Raw genomic sequence first — 10,817 nt, 5'->3', positions numbered from 1 at the left:
GGGAGATATTAGAATAAGTTTCATCACTTTATCAGTCATTGTTTGCATCACTGTTGTTTTTATATCATGTTTTTGTTGTTTTTATGTCATGCCTCTGTTGTTGTTATATCCTTTTGTTACTGTTTATTTATTAATAAATTTATATATTTTTTCATATACATTTTACTAATTTCCTTTCATCTCTCACACTTCTATTATAGAGAAAGGGCAAATAGCAATATTAAAATATTTCTGCTAGAAAAAAAAACAAGAAAAAAAAATAAAATAAAATATTTCCGCTAATTAATTCCCTTTTAATGTGCACGAATTTCGTGCACCAGGCTACTACTCCTATATAATAGCCCAGCAACCCAACAGCGGAACAACCAAAACAACCAGTTCACCAGTAGCTATGATGTGTACTGACCACCAGGGGGAAGACGCTCAACTCAGGAGCTGCCCCCTGGTGGTCAGTGCACTCCCACAGTGGGAACACCGCTGGGATGACCCAGATGAGCAGCACTCCCGCAGGTGGGCTGATCCCCGCAGGCCATGCCCCCCACCAGTGCACGAATCCCGTGCACTGGGCCTCTAGTGGAAAATAAGGACCTAAAATCAAGATTACTACATCCAGCAAGGTTATCATTTAAAATAGACGGTGAAATAAAGAGCTTTCTACCCAGACAAAATAAAGGCTAAAGGAGTTTGTCAACACCAAACCAGCACTGCAAGTAATGCTAAAAGGACTGTTGTAATGAGAAGAAGAAACAGAGATAGAAGCTAGGCACACAGAATTAAAATGGCAATAAATAAGTAACCATCAATAATAACCTTAGTGTAAATGGCTTAAGTGCTCCAATCAAAAGACAAAGGGTAGCGGAGTGGATAAGAAAACATGACCCAACTATATGCTGTCTACAAGAGATCCACCTCAGAACAAAAGGTTCACACAAGATGAGAGTGAAGGGATGGTAAAAATTTGTCCATGCAAATGAAAAGGGAAAAAAAACCAACCTGTGGTAGCAATTCTCATATCTGACAAAATAGATTCAAAATAAAGGCCATCACAAGAGACAATAAAGGTCACTACATAATATTAAAGGGGTCAATCCAACAAAAGAATATAATCCTGATAAACATATATGCACCTAATATAGTAGCACCTAAATATATTTTCAAAAACTTCTGGAGGTCCCTAACTGGTTTGGCTCAGTGGATAGAGCGTCGGCCTGTGGACTGAAGGGTCCCAGGTTCGATTCCCGTCAAGGGCATGTACCTTGGTTGCGGGCACATCTCCAGTGAGGAGTGTGCAGGAGGCAGCTGATCGATGTTTCTAACTCTCTATTCCTCTCCCTTCCTCTCTGTAAAACATCAATAAAATATATTTTTTAAAAAAACAAACTTCTGGAGGACTTTAAAGGAGAAATTGACAGTAATACACTTACAGTATAGGACTTTACTAGTAACATTCCACTGACATACTGGATGAATCTTCTAGACAAAAAATCAACAAGGAAACAGCAATCCTAAATGACTCACTAGATCAGACGGAACTAATTGACATCTTCAGAACATTCCACTCGAAAGCTATGGAATATACATTCTTCTGAAGGAACATTTTCAAAGATAGACCTTATATTAGGACACAGAACAGGTCTCTACAAATTTAAGAAGATTGAAATCATATCAAATATCTTCTCAGACCACAATGGCGTGAAATTAGAAATCAACTACAGTAAAAACACCAAAAACATTCAAACACATGAAGGCTAAATAGCATGTTATTAAACAATGAATGGATTACCAATGAGATAAAAAAAGAAAATAAAAAACTTCCTGGAAACAAATGAAAATGAACACACAACAACCCCAAACCTATGGGACACAGCAAGAGCAGTCCTAAGAGGGAAGTTCATAGCACTACAGGCCTACCTCAGAAAACAAGAGAAAATCTTAATAAACTATCCAAGCCTACAGTAAATATTTAGAAAGAGAACAGCAAGAAAAGCCCAGAATAAGTAGAAGGAAGGAAATAATAGAGATCAGAGCACAAATAAATGACATAGAGACTATAAAAAAATACAAAAAAATCAATGAGACCAAGATCTGGTTCTTTGAAAAGATAAAAAAGATTGATTTAGCCAGACTCATCAAGTAATGGCGGCACCCCTACCCCCACTGAGCCCACCCCTCATGCACCCACCTTGGTAACAGTCACAGAGGGAACACTGATTCTGCTGCAATAGCTCTTGGCTCACAGATAATGTGCTCCTCTACCGGACACGCAGGGCAATTGGAAACAAGTGTTGGGAGTCCCAGGGGATGGCATGGCTCTGTGACTCCATTTCTTTGTCTGACATTCTGGCCACTAGACAGTGGGCAGCGTGGCAGAACCGCTGCCCTGAGTCCTTTCCCCAGTCTCTCAGCCGCCTCAGCCATGGCTCACACAGCTTGCCCTGCTGGAGTGCCCACTGAGGCTCTCTGCCCCATCCCCCTCCGGGGAAGGAAGTGCCTGCTGCTGCCCGCTTCCTCCCCTCGCTGGGCCATCTGGACTCTCCTCCCTTCTCAGCTCCCGTTTGCCCACCTTCAGATGCTTCATGCTGGGCCTCAGGCTGCCTCTGCAATGAGCAGGGAACCCTTTGTTGAGTTGTAGTAGATCAAGTTTTTAAAGTTTCAGGGGGAGAGGCCAAGGGATCTCACAACACCATTCCTCTGCTGTCACTAGATAAATATTCTTGAAAGATAGTCCAGGACATAAGGCAGTTGGTGACTGTGGGATAGTAGGAAATATATATGTAGTCTTTGTCCCTAGTTCCTGACACAGGTCCCACATCTCTTTAAATTCTGGATGCTAGGAGCCCCTTCTGTCCTAATAGGCCATGCTTGGTGGGCCCCCACATCGTTTCAGGGTGAGGGCTGGTTGCCAGAAAGACCAAGCCATGCTCCGCTGGGAAGGGGGTTCGGGGGTCTCTTTCCCTAACCTTCCCGGGAGGGGAGAGGACTGGAAATTGAGTTAGTAACTGTCATGCCCACGTGATGAAAGCCTCATTAAAAAACAAAATGACTGATCTAGGAGTTTCAGAGCTGACTAGAGGAGGAGCCGAGGTGCTGGGAGGGTGGGGATCTGGGCAGGGAATGGAAGCGCCAGGTGCCTCAACCCATGCCTTGCACGCTGCGTCTCTTCCGCTTGGCTCTTGCTGACTTATATCTGTTTATAATAAACCATTAAATGAAAGTCAAGTAAGTGTGTTCCTGAGTTCTGTGAGTGGTTCTGCAAATTACCCAACCTGTTTACCGCTGGTCAGTCAGAGGTCCGCAGGCCTGGGACGGGCAAAGGTGCCAGAGGTGGGAACGTCTGTGGGCTGAGCGGGGATCAGCGGCAGCTCGGCTGGTGCCGGGGCTGAGTTGACCCGTGGGACACCCAGCTGATGCCTGTGGAGAATCAGAGAACTCGTTGTTGGTGAATAAAAACAGCACAGAGACTCACACACAGCCCGGCGCTGAGACCTGAACAATGGCCCCCAGCAGAGCCGCAGGCGCGCCGCCTCCCTCCCGGCGCAGTGCGCACTCCCTAACCCGCCCGCGAAACCGGGGCCCTGCGGCCTACACGTACAGAACGCTTTTGGTGAGCACTTTTCCACATTTGGGCAATAATCTACCTAATGCTTGAGAGCTCCCTAGGCTCTAAGTCAGGGGGACAGGGACCCTCCTCCGTGTGAGGCTGGAGCTGGTGGGAGAGGCGGCTGGAGAGGAGCCCGAGGGCAGGTGGCTGGCGGCGCTCAGGGTGAGGGCGAGGCCCGCCCTCGGGAGGACCAAGGTTTCGGACGCTCGGCCACTAAATGCTGCTTTTCCTGCATTTTCTCCCAGGGCAATGCCGTCCCCTCCGGCTCCCTTCCCGAGGCTCCTCCCAGCCCGCAGGGAACCCCTGCCGGCCTGGCCCCAGAGCCCTGCTCCGCGGGGAGGGGAGGGGAGGGGGGAGGCTGCGACAGGAGCCCGGGAACCCGGCGCCCGCCCCTTTGTCACCAGCCCCTGAGAAGGGGCGCGCCCAGGGGGTCTCGGGGCTGCAGGTCCGCGGACCGGGACACCCGCCGGAGGCCGCCGCTGCGGAGATTTCGAGGTAAAAATTACGGAGGCCTCTGTCTCCCCAGAAATGCCCCGGGGCAGGGCGGGGCGGGGGAGCCAAAGGCGGGGGCCGGCTCAGGTGGAAAGGCAAATCGTTTGCAAGCGGAGCTGCGTCCAGAGGTGACGCAACGCGTTGGTGAAGGCGCTGCCCGCGTCCCTTCTTAGTTAAGACCCCAAAGTCTCGGCCAGACAGGTGTGCTCACCTGAGAGCGGGCTGCGGGGTCACGTCGAGAATGAGGCCACAGGAGAGACAGTTACTCACGCGGAGTTCCCATTGGTTTTGCCAGTCCCTCCAAGAAACTCGGTGCTGGTAAGTGTTGGATTCTGCCATCTAACGAAAACGGGGCTTTCTTACAAACGCCTGCAGCAGGGACCGCTCCCCTAGCCTTGGCTGCACACTGCCCGGGTAGTTTCCGCGGCCAAGGTAACAAACTACCACAAAGGGCGTGGCGTCAAACCGCCGGGAGGACCCTCTCTCAGCCTGGGGGCCGGAAGTCCCGCTCACCCGGCGTCCTGGGCCGCCCGCACCCCTTGGCTTGTGGCCGCATCTCCTCAGTCTCCAGCCAGCGTCTCAAATTTCGACTTTGTCCTCACATGACCTCGTCCTCCTAAAAAAAGTCAAAAATTGATTCAGTATTATCTCATCATCCGTCGTTGCAATACTTTACCAATGACCAGTGCTAGTTCCTGGGGAGATGACTTCAGAAAAATGACTAAGAAAATGGATTTTCAAGGACCGCGAGAACGCGGTCTCTCCACTCTCCCTCGTTGCGGGGTCCCGCGCTCCCCCGCAGCCCTGGCCAGGAGCTTCCTTTCTCCCTGGGTCCCCTCAGTGCTGGGTTCTGCGGGCAAACTGGCCCAGCTGGATGGAGACTGGCTGCTTGGTGACACTCTAACCCCCAGACGCACAGAGCAGAGGCCCTCTCGCTGGGTGCTGATCGGTCAGTGCTCCCTCAGTTTCCATTTCATCCACCAAAGACATCAAGCCAGGGACCAATTTCCTGTCTCTAGTGTTTACTAGTACACTCCTGCATAGTGAACTAAGAGGGGGGGAACCAATAGAAAAATGAAGAAATAATTGGAGAGAAAGTGATGCCAACAAGTGGGCATCCACAGGCCGCTGGGTGTCAGGCTGGACGACGGGGTCCAGCGGAGACCCTGGCAGGTGCTGCCCTTGCCCTCGGAACCAAGGCTGGAAGGGCAGGCTTCGGCCCAGTTCTTCCACTTCCAGCTCAGCGTGGGGCTGGAGACCGGCTGGGTCACAATTGTTGGGGGAGCACACAGGGTGGATCTGGAAAGACCTGCTTGGAGGAACTTACAATGCACCAAGGAGTGGGCTGCGTGAGGGTTGCAGTGACAAGACTGGGGGGGAGGGGGGGTGAATCCTCAGTCCTTCTCCCACTACAGGCCTCCAGGGCAGAAACCCAAGATTCCTGAAGGAGCCAGGGGTGAGGAAAGGGAGAAAGCAGAAGGTGGTAAAGGAGGATTAAAACTGGAGGAGGCTGCTCGGACAGCCTCCACTGGCCAGCAGGGGTGCTGGGGTCCCTGGATATGCCACTCTCTGACCATTTCCGCAGGCCAGCACAGTCAGAACAGGAGTTACTAGTAAGTAGTACAAATGCACCCCTCTTCCTGGCCGGGGGCGTGGCTGGCCTGCGGCCTGCTCCTACTCAACACACTTCTTGCTGCTTCTGTTCCCGCCAGGAGGGCTGCAGAGCTTCCGTGCACAGGTTCACCTTGTGGGTAAGCTGGGCAGGAGAATGAGATTCCCAACCACCTGCACAGATTCCTGGAAATTGAACAGAGAACCTGACGATCCTCTGTTTAGAGATTAGTCTGATTGTAAGCATTTAAGCCCAGCCTGGTGGCTGTGGTTGAGCACTGACCTATGAACCAGGAGGTCACAGTTCAATTCCTGGTCAGAGCACATGCCCAGGTTGTGGGCTCGATCCCCTGGATCGATGATTCTCTCTCCTCATTGATGTTTCTCTCTCCCTCCCTCTCTGAAATCAATAAAAATACATTTTTAAAAAATAAATAATTAACCAGCTCCCCAGGGCCCACAGACTTCAGAATTTTTCTGGGAAGCAACTACAATATGTGTCTTTAGGATATGCCTGCAACTGCCATTGGAATAAGCATAGAATTCTAGTCCTAGCTTTACTGTGTATGGCCAGAGAGCTCAGCACTGAAAACTTGTGCCATCTCATCAGTAGCAGAGATTTTTCAAGTTTCAAAGAATTTCAAATTCTAAGTCCTGAGTGTGCAGGACTCTTCACATGCAGGCACGTTCAGTCCTGTGCTGCGCTGGTCCTGGTCCCTTGTCCTGGAATGCAGGTCTCCATCTGTTCTCCTGCCTTGGAATCTCTCTCTCTCTCTCTCTCTCTCTCTCTCTCTCTCTCTCTCATTCCCGCCCCACCCTCCGCCCTCACTCCCCACCCACTGTCCTCATCCATAGGTGCACGATTTTTGTCCAGTTTCTTCCCGCATCTCCCATTCCCCTTTCCCCCCCAAGAATAGTCAGTCCATTCCCTTTCTATGTCCCTGATTCATTATAATCACCAGTTCATTCTGTACATCAGATTATTTATTCACTTGATTCTTAGATTCACTTGTTGATAGATGCATGTTTGTTGTTCACAATTTGTATCTTTACCTTTTTCTTCTTCCTCCTCTTAAAGGATACCTTTCAGCATTTCGTATAATACTGGTTTAGTGGTGATGAACTCCTTTAGCTTTTCCTTATCTGTGAAGCTCTTTATCTGACCTTCAATTCTGAATGATAGCTTTGCTGGATAAAGTAATCTTGGTTGTAGGTTCTTGGTATTCATCACTTTGAATATTTCTTGCCATTCCCTTCTGGCCTGCAAAGTTTCTGTTGAGAAATCAGCTGACAGTCGTATGGGTATTCCCTTGTAGGTAATTGAGTCTCTTTCTCTTGCTGCTTTTAAGATTCTCTCTTTGTCTTTTGCTCTTGGCATTTTAATTATGATGTGTCTTGGTGTGGTCCTCTTTGGATTCCTTTTGTTTGGGGTTCTCTGCGCTTCTTGGACCTGTAAGTCCATTTCTTTCACCAGGTGGGGGAAGTTTTCTGCCATTATTTCTTCAAATAGGTTTTCAATATCTTGCTGTCTCTCATCTTCTGGCACCCCTATTATTCTGATGTTGGTACGCTTGAAGCTGTCCCAGAGGCTCCTTACACTATCTTCGTATTTTCGGATTCTTTTTTCATTTTGCTTTTCCGGTTGGGTGTTTTTTGCTTCTTCGCATTTCAAATCTTTGACTTGATTCTTGCGCTCCTCTGGTCTGCTATTGGGTGTCTGTATAATATTCTTTATTTCAGTCCGTGTATGCTTAATTTCTAGTTGGTTCTTTATCATAGCATCGAGGGTCTCATTAGTTTTCGTGACTCTCTCCTCAAGTTTATTGACAGCTTCTAGCACATTTTTGCAAGCCCTCAAAATTGCGATTTTTAGCTCTATATCCTCCATTTCTGTCATGTTTTTTTGTCTCCGCATTTTTTATGCTTTCTTGGTGCACCCCCTAGTGGTCTTTGTGCGCAGTCTTGTTCTAGTTGAGCCTTGATTGTTGTAGTTAATACTAGAGGGATTTGACCACCAGGCCGACTGGCTGTGTGAATCAGCTGTGTCTGCCGCGGAAAACTTCTGTCCTCTGGGGAGGTGCTAATCTAGCCTTTGCCTGAGGCTATCCGGCAAATGGCTCTGCGCAGGGCTTGGGCGGGGCGGGCTCAACAGGGCGGGCGGAGGGAGCCGTTATGGTGCCCTCAGTCCTGTTCCCAGAGGCTCTGCTTCTCAGAACCCCCGGAACCGCTGCAAACCTCGGAGGGAAAGCTGCCTTCCAACTGATGCCAGACACTCCCGCTTCTCCCGTTTGGGTCCGAGTCCCCAGCGATTCGCCCGTATCTGGAGCTCAGAGTCTGAGACTCCCCCCTGACCGAAAACGACAACCGCGCTCTCAGCCACCAGCCCGCTTTGCGCGCGCACCTCCGCACCTGAGTTTTTTCCACACTGCGCCTCCTCTGAGCCTCGGTGTGCTGTTATTTTTCCTTCTAGTTGAAGAGTCTCTCCTCAGCCAGCCTTCCTGTGGTTCTGGGTGATGTCCGTTCCGTCTTTTAGTTGTATTTTTGAAGTGGTTGTTTGCGGCAGCAGTCTCTGGTGTTTACCTATGCCCCCATCTTGGTTTCTCCTCTGATGCTTTTTCCACACTCCATTTTAACACATGAATCTTTCTACCAATACAAAACTTGTTTATAATATCTGTCTCCTCCATTCAACATAAGTACCACAAGGGTAATAATGATGATGATAATGGTAAAAACATATGGATTAGGATAATAGTATGGCTGAGCACTTTTGTGCATTATTTCATTTATTCCTCATAGTAATTTTATGCAATAAATGTATTTACTCCTTTTAACCGATGAGAAAGCTGGGGTTTGGGGTGTTAGGAGATATGACTGTCCTGCTCATTTTTCACCTTCCACAGGGACTAGGCTACCCAGTGTAACGCAATCCCACACTGGCCTTAGTGCTCAGGATGGACTGTTGGCCTCAATGGCTGTCCTCTGTTTTACACCCATTCACATTCTTCCTTCTTCCTCTTGCCTTAAGATGGATTTTGCGTTTGTCATTTGTTCTCTGAGTTGACAAGTGAGTGAACAGAACCTATTGTGCTAAAATACAGTTTAGAACATTTTTTTCTCCAAGGAGAATGAATAATAGCGCACAACAGAAGAAGGAAAAAGTCACATAGCTTTCAAAGAAGAGTCCCTGCCTCATTAGCTTTATGTGGAAAGTTCAAAAAAGAAACAAATAAACAAAAAACATTGAGCACATTTAGGGGTCCCACCCCGAGTACTTCATAAAAACAGAGCTGTGAAAAGAAATGAAGCAAAGGACTCTTGCTATACAGAGGAGACGAACTATGACGTCATGAAGAGGGTAGTGTTCAGGAAGTGAGAACCATCAGGCCTCCAGAGCTGATTTCCTGTGAAACATTAAGCAGAAAGACAGGGAAGAGCCTCAGAATACACAGGAAACTGACAAACTATACTGCTTTATGCTTATGTCCAAACAAAATTTCTTAGACAAACTGATCTTACGTATGTGTCCGAGTTTATTCACCCAAGGAGAGTACTGGCAAAATGGCAAAAGGAGTGTCCCAGCTCAGAGAGGTTTTGGAATTTATGAATTTATATGTGGGGGTGGGCGTGGGGGAGAGCAGGGAATGTGCAATTAGAGAAAGTTCTGCTTCATTTAACATGATCACAAAAACATCACATCACCATGTCTCAGTCCAGTAAGGTCAAGGTCAGCACGGCCTTTGTTTAGAAGCTTGGGAAGAGGTCATATGTGCATCGAACATATGAAACGAGAAGGGAAGAACAAGCAAGATATCTGTAGTTGCTATTAGACAAGCCTAGTAACAAAGATTTATTCCCAATACGGCCAGAAGCCACTCGGCACAGAGGCGCCGCGCCCGGTCAGAGCCAGGAGGGCACCGGCCTGCCTTCCGCGAGCAGCGTCATTCACCCCCGGGCGGCGGTCCGCCGTGCTCCTCACTCGCGCGCCGGCTTCGCAGTTTTGCTGATCCCACGACCTTGTCCTGTTCCTAGTCTGGGAAACCCTAGGCTCCCGAGAGATCACTCAGTCCCGGAACCGCCTCGGTCCCGGGGGAAGTCCCGTGTCGGCATTTCGGGGCGCTCCCAGAATGGGACCGAGGAGCGAGGAAGCCTGGGAGGGAGGGAGTGCCTGTCCCAGCTCCAGCAGCTCTCCCCGTCGGAAACACACGCACCGCCAGCTGAGACAGATCTGAAAATGACTTCCCAATTTCTTCTTTCACCTTAACAACTATCTTTTCAACGCGTGATGCTAATATGAAACAACTCCTGAAGTTAATCAACTGTCTCCAAAATGTCCCGCTCAGTGAATTATCCAACTAATGAGTTACATTTTAAAAACACTTAGAGCAGTGCAGAGCTCATTAACAAAATTCTAGAACTTATTGAAAAGTCATTTTGCATTTGAGATACCAAGAATGTCACAAAATTTCCAAGTAAAATACGCTTCATATGAATATTAAGAGCAACTGTATGCAATTTAGAGTTTAATCTTTATAGGTTTCCTTTAGCTCGGAAGGAATGCGGCCGCTGGGGGCGGGGGGGTGGAAAAAAGCAAATTCCCTGACCGGGAATCGAACCCGGGCCGCGGCGGTGAGAGCGCCGAATCCTAACCACTAGACCACCAGGGAGGACGACAGCATCTCTTAGACAAAAGTTTATCAGTCAAATGCTCCAATCCTGCGACCATGGCTGCCTTTCCGATTTCCTGAACTAGTGCAAAATTATATTTATTTTTTCATGGACCGCAGGGCACCAGCCAATAAGACCTAGAGAGGGGCGCTGTGCCAACCCGAGGAGATCTGGGGCAGCAGCCGGTCGGGGTCTCTCTGCTCTGGGCGTGGGGAGTCCGCTCGAGTAAAGTGTAGCCTTAGCGAGGGCGGCAGCTCCTGTTTCACTAATTTGAAATGGTTTCCTTGTCTTTCTCCTCATAAACTGGTAAGCCTGTCCAAGACGTGTTTAAATATATCTCTGGATTCCTCAAAGTGTTCGTCATGGTGTTTATTTTAAAAATATTTAATATGTAGTGAATAAAAAACTTAAATGACAAGGCCATTCTGCCTTATCTGAAAATAGC

The 10,817-nt window shown here is 48.5% G+C and overlaps 1 non-coding gene across 1 annotated transcript; it reads right to left on the bottom strand.

Moving 5' to 3' along the window:
- Nucleotides 1-10,299: 10,299 nt before the first annotated feature.
- TRNAE-CUC lies at nucleotides 10,300-10,371 on the bottom strand. The gene has a single exon. It is a non-coding gene; the product is annotated as a tRNA-Glu (tRNA).
- Nucleotides 10,372-10,817: the final 446 nt, after the last annotated feature.

Source organism: Myotis brandtii, unplaced genomic scaffold (assembly GCF_000412655.1).
Source record: "Myotis brandtii unplaced genomic scaffold, ASM41265v1 scaffold980, whole genome shotgun sequence".
NCBI lineage: Eukaryota > Metazoa > Chordata > Mammalia > Chiroptera > Vespertilionidae > Myotis > Myotis brandtii.
This window is presented reverse-complemented; position numbering and strand designations above follow the sequence as displayed.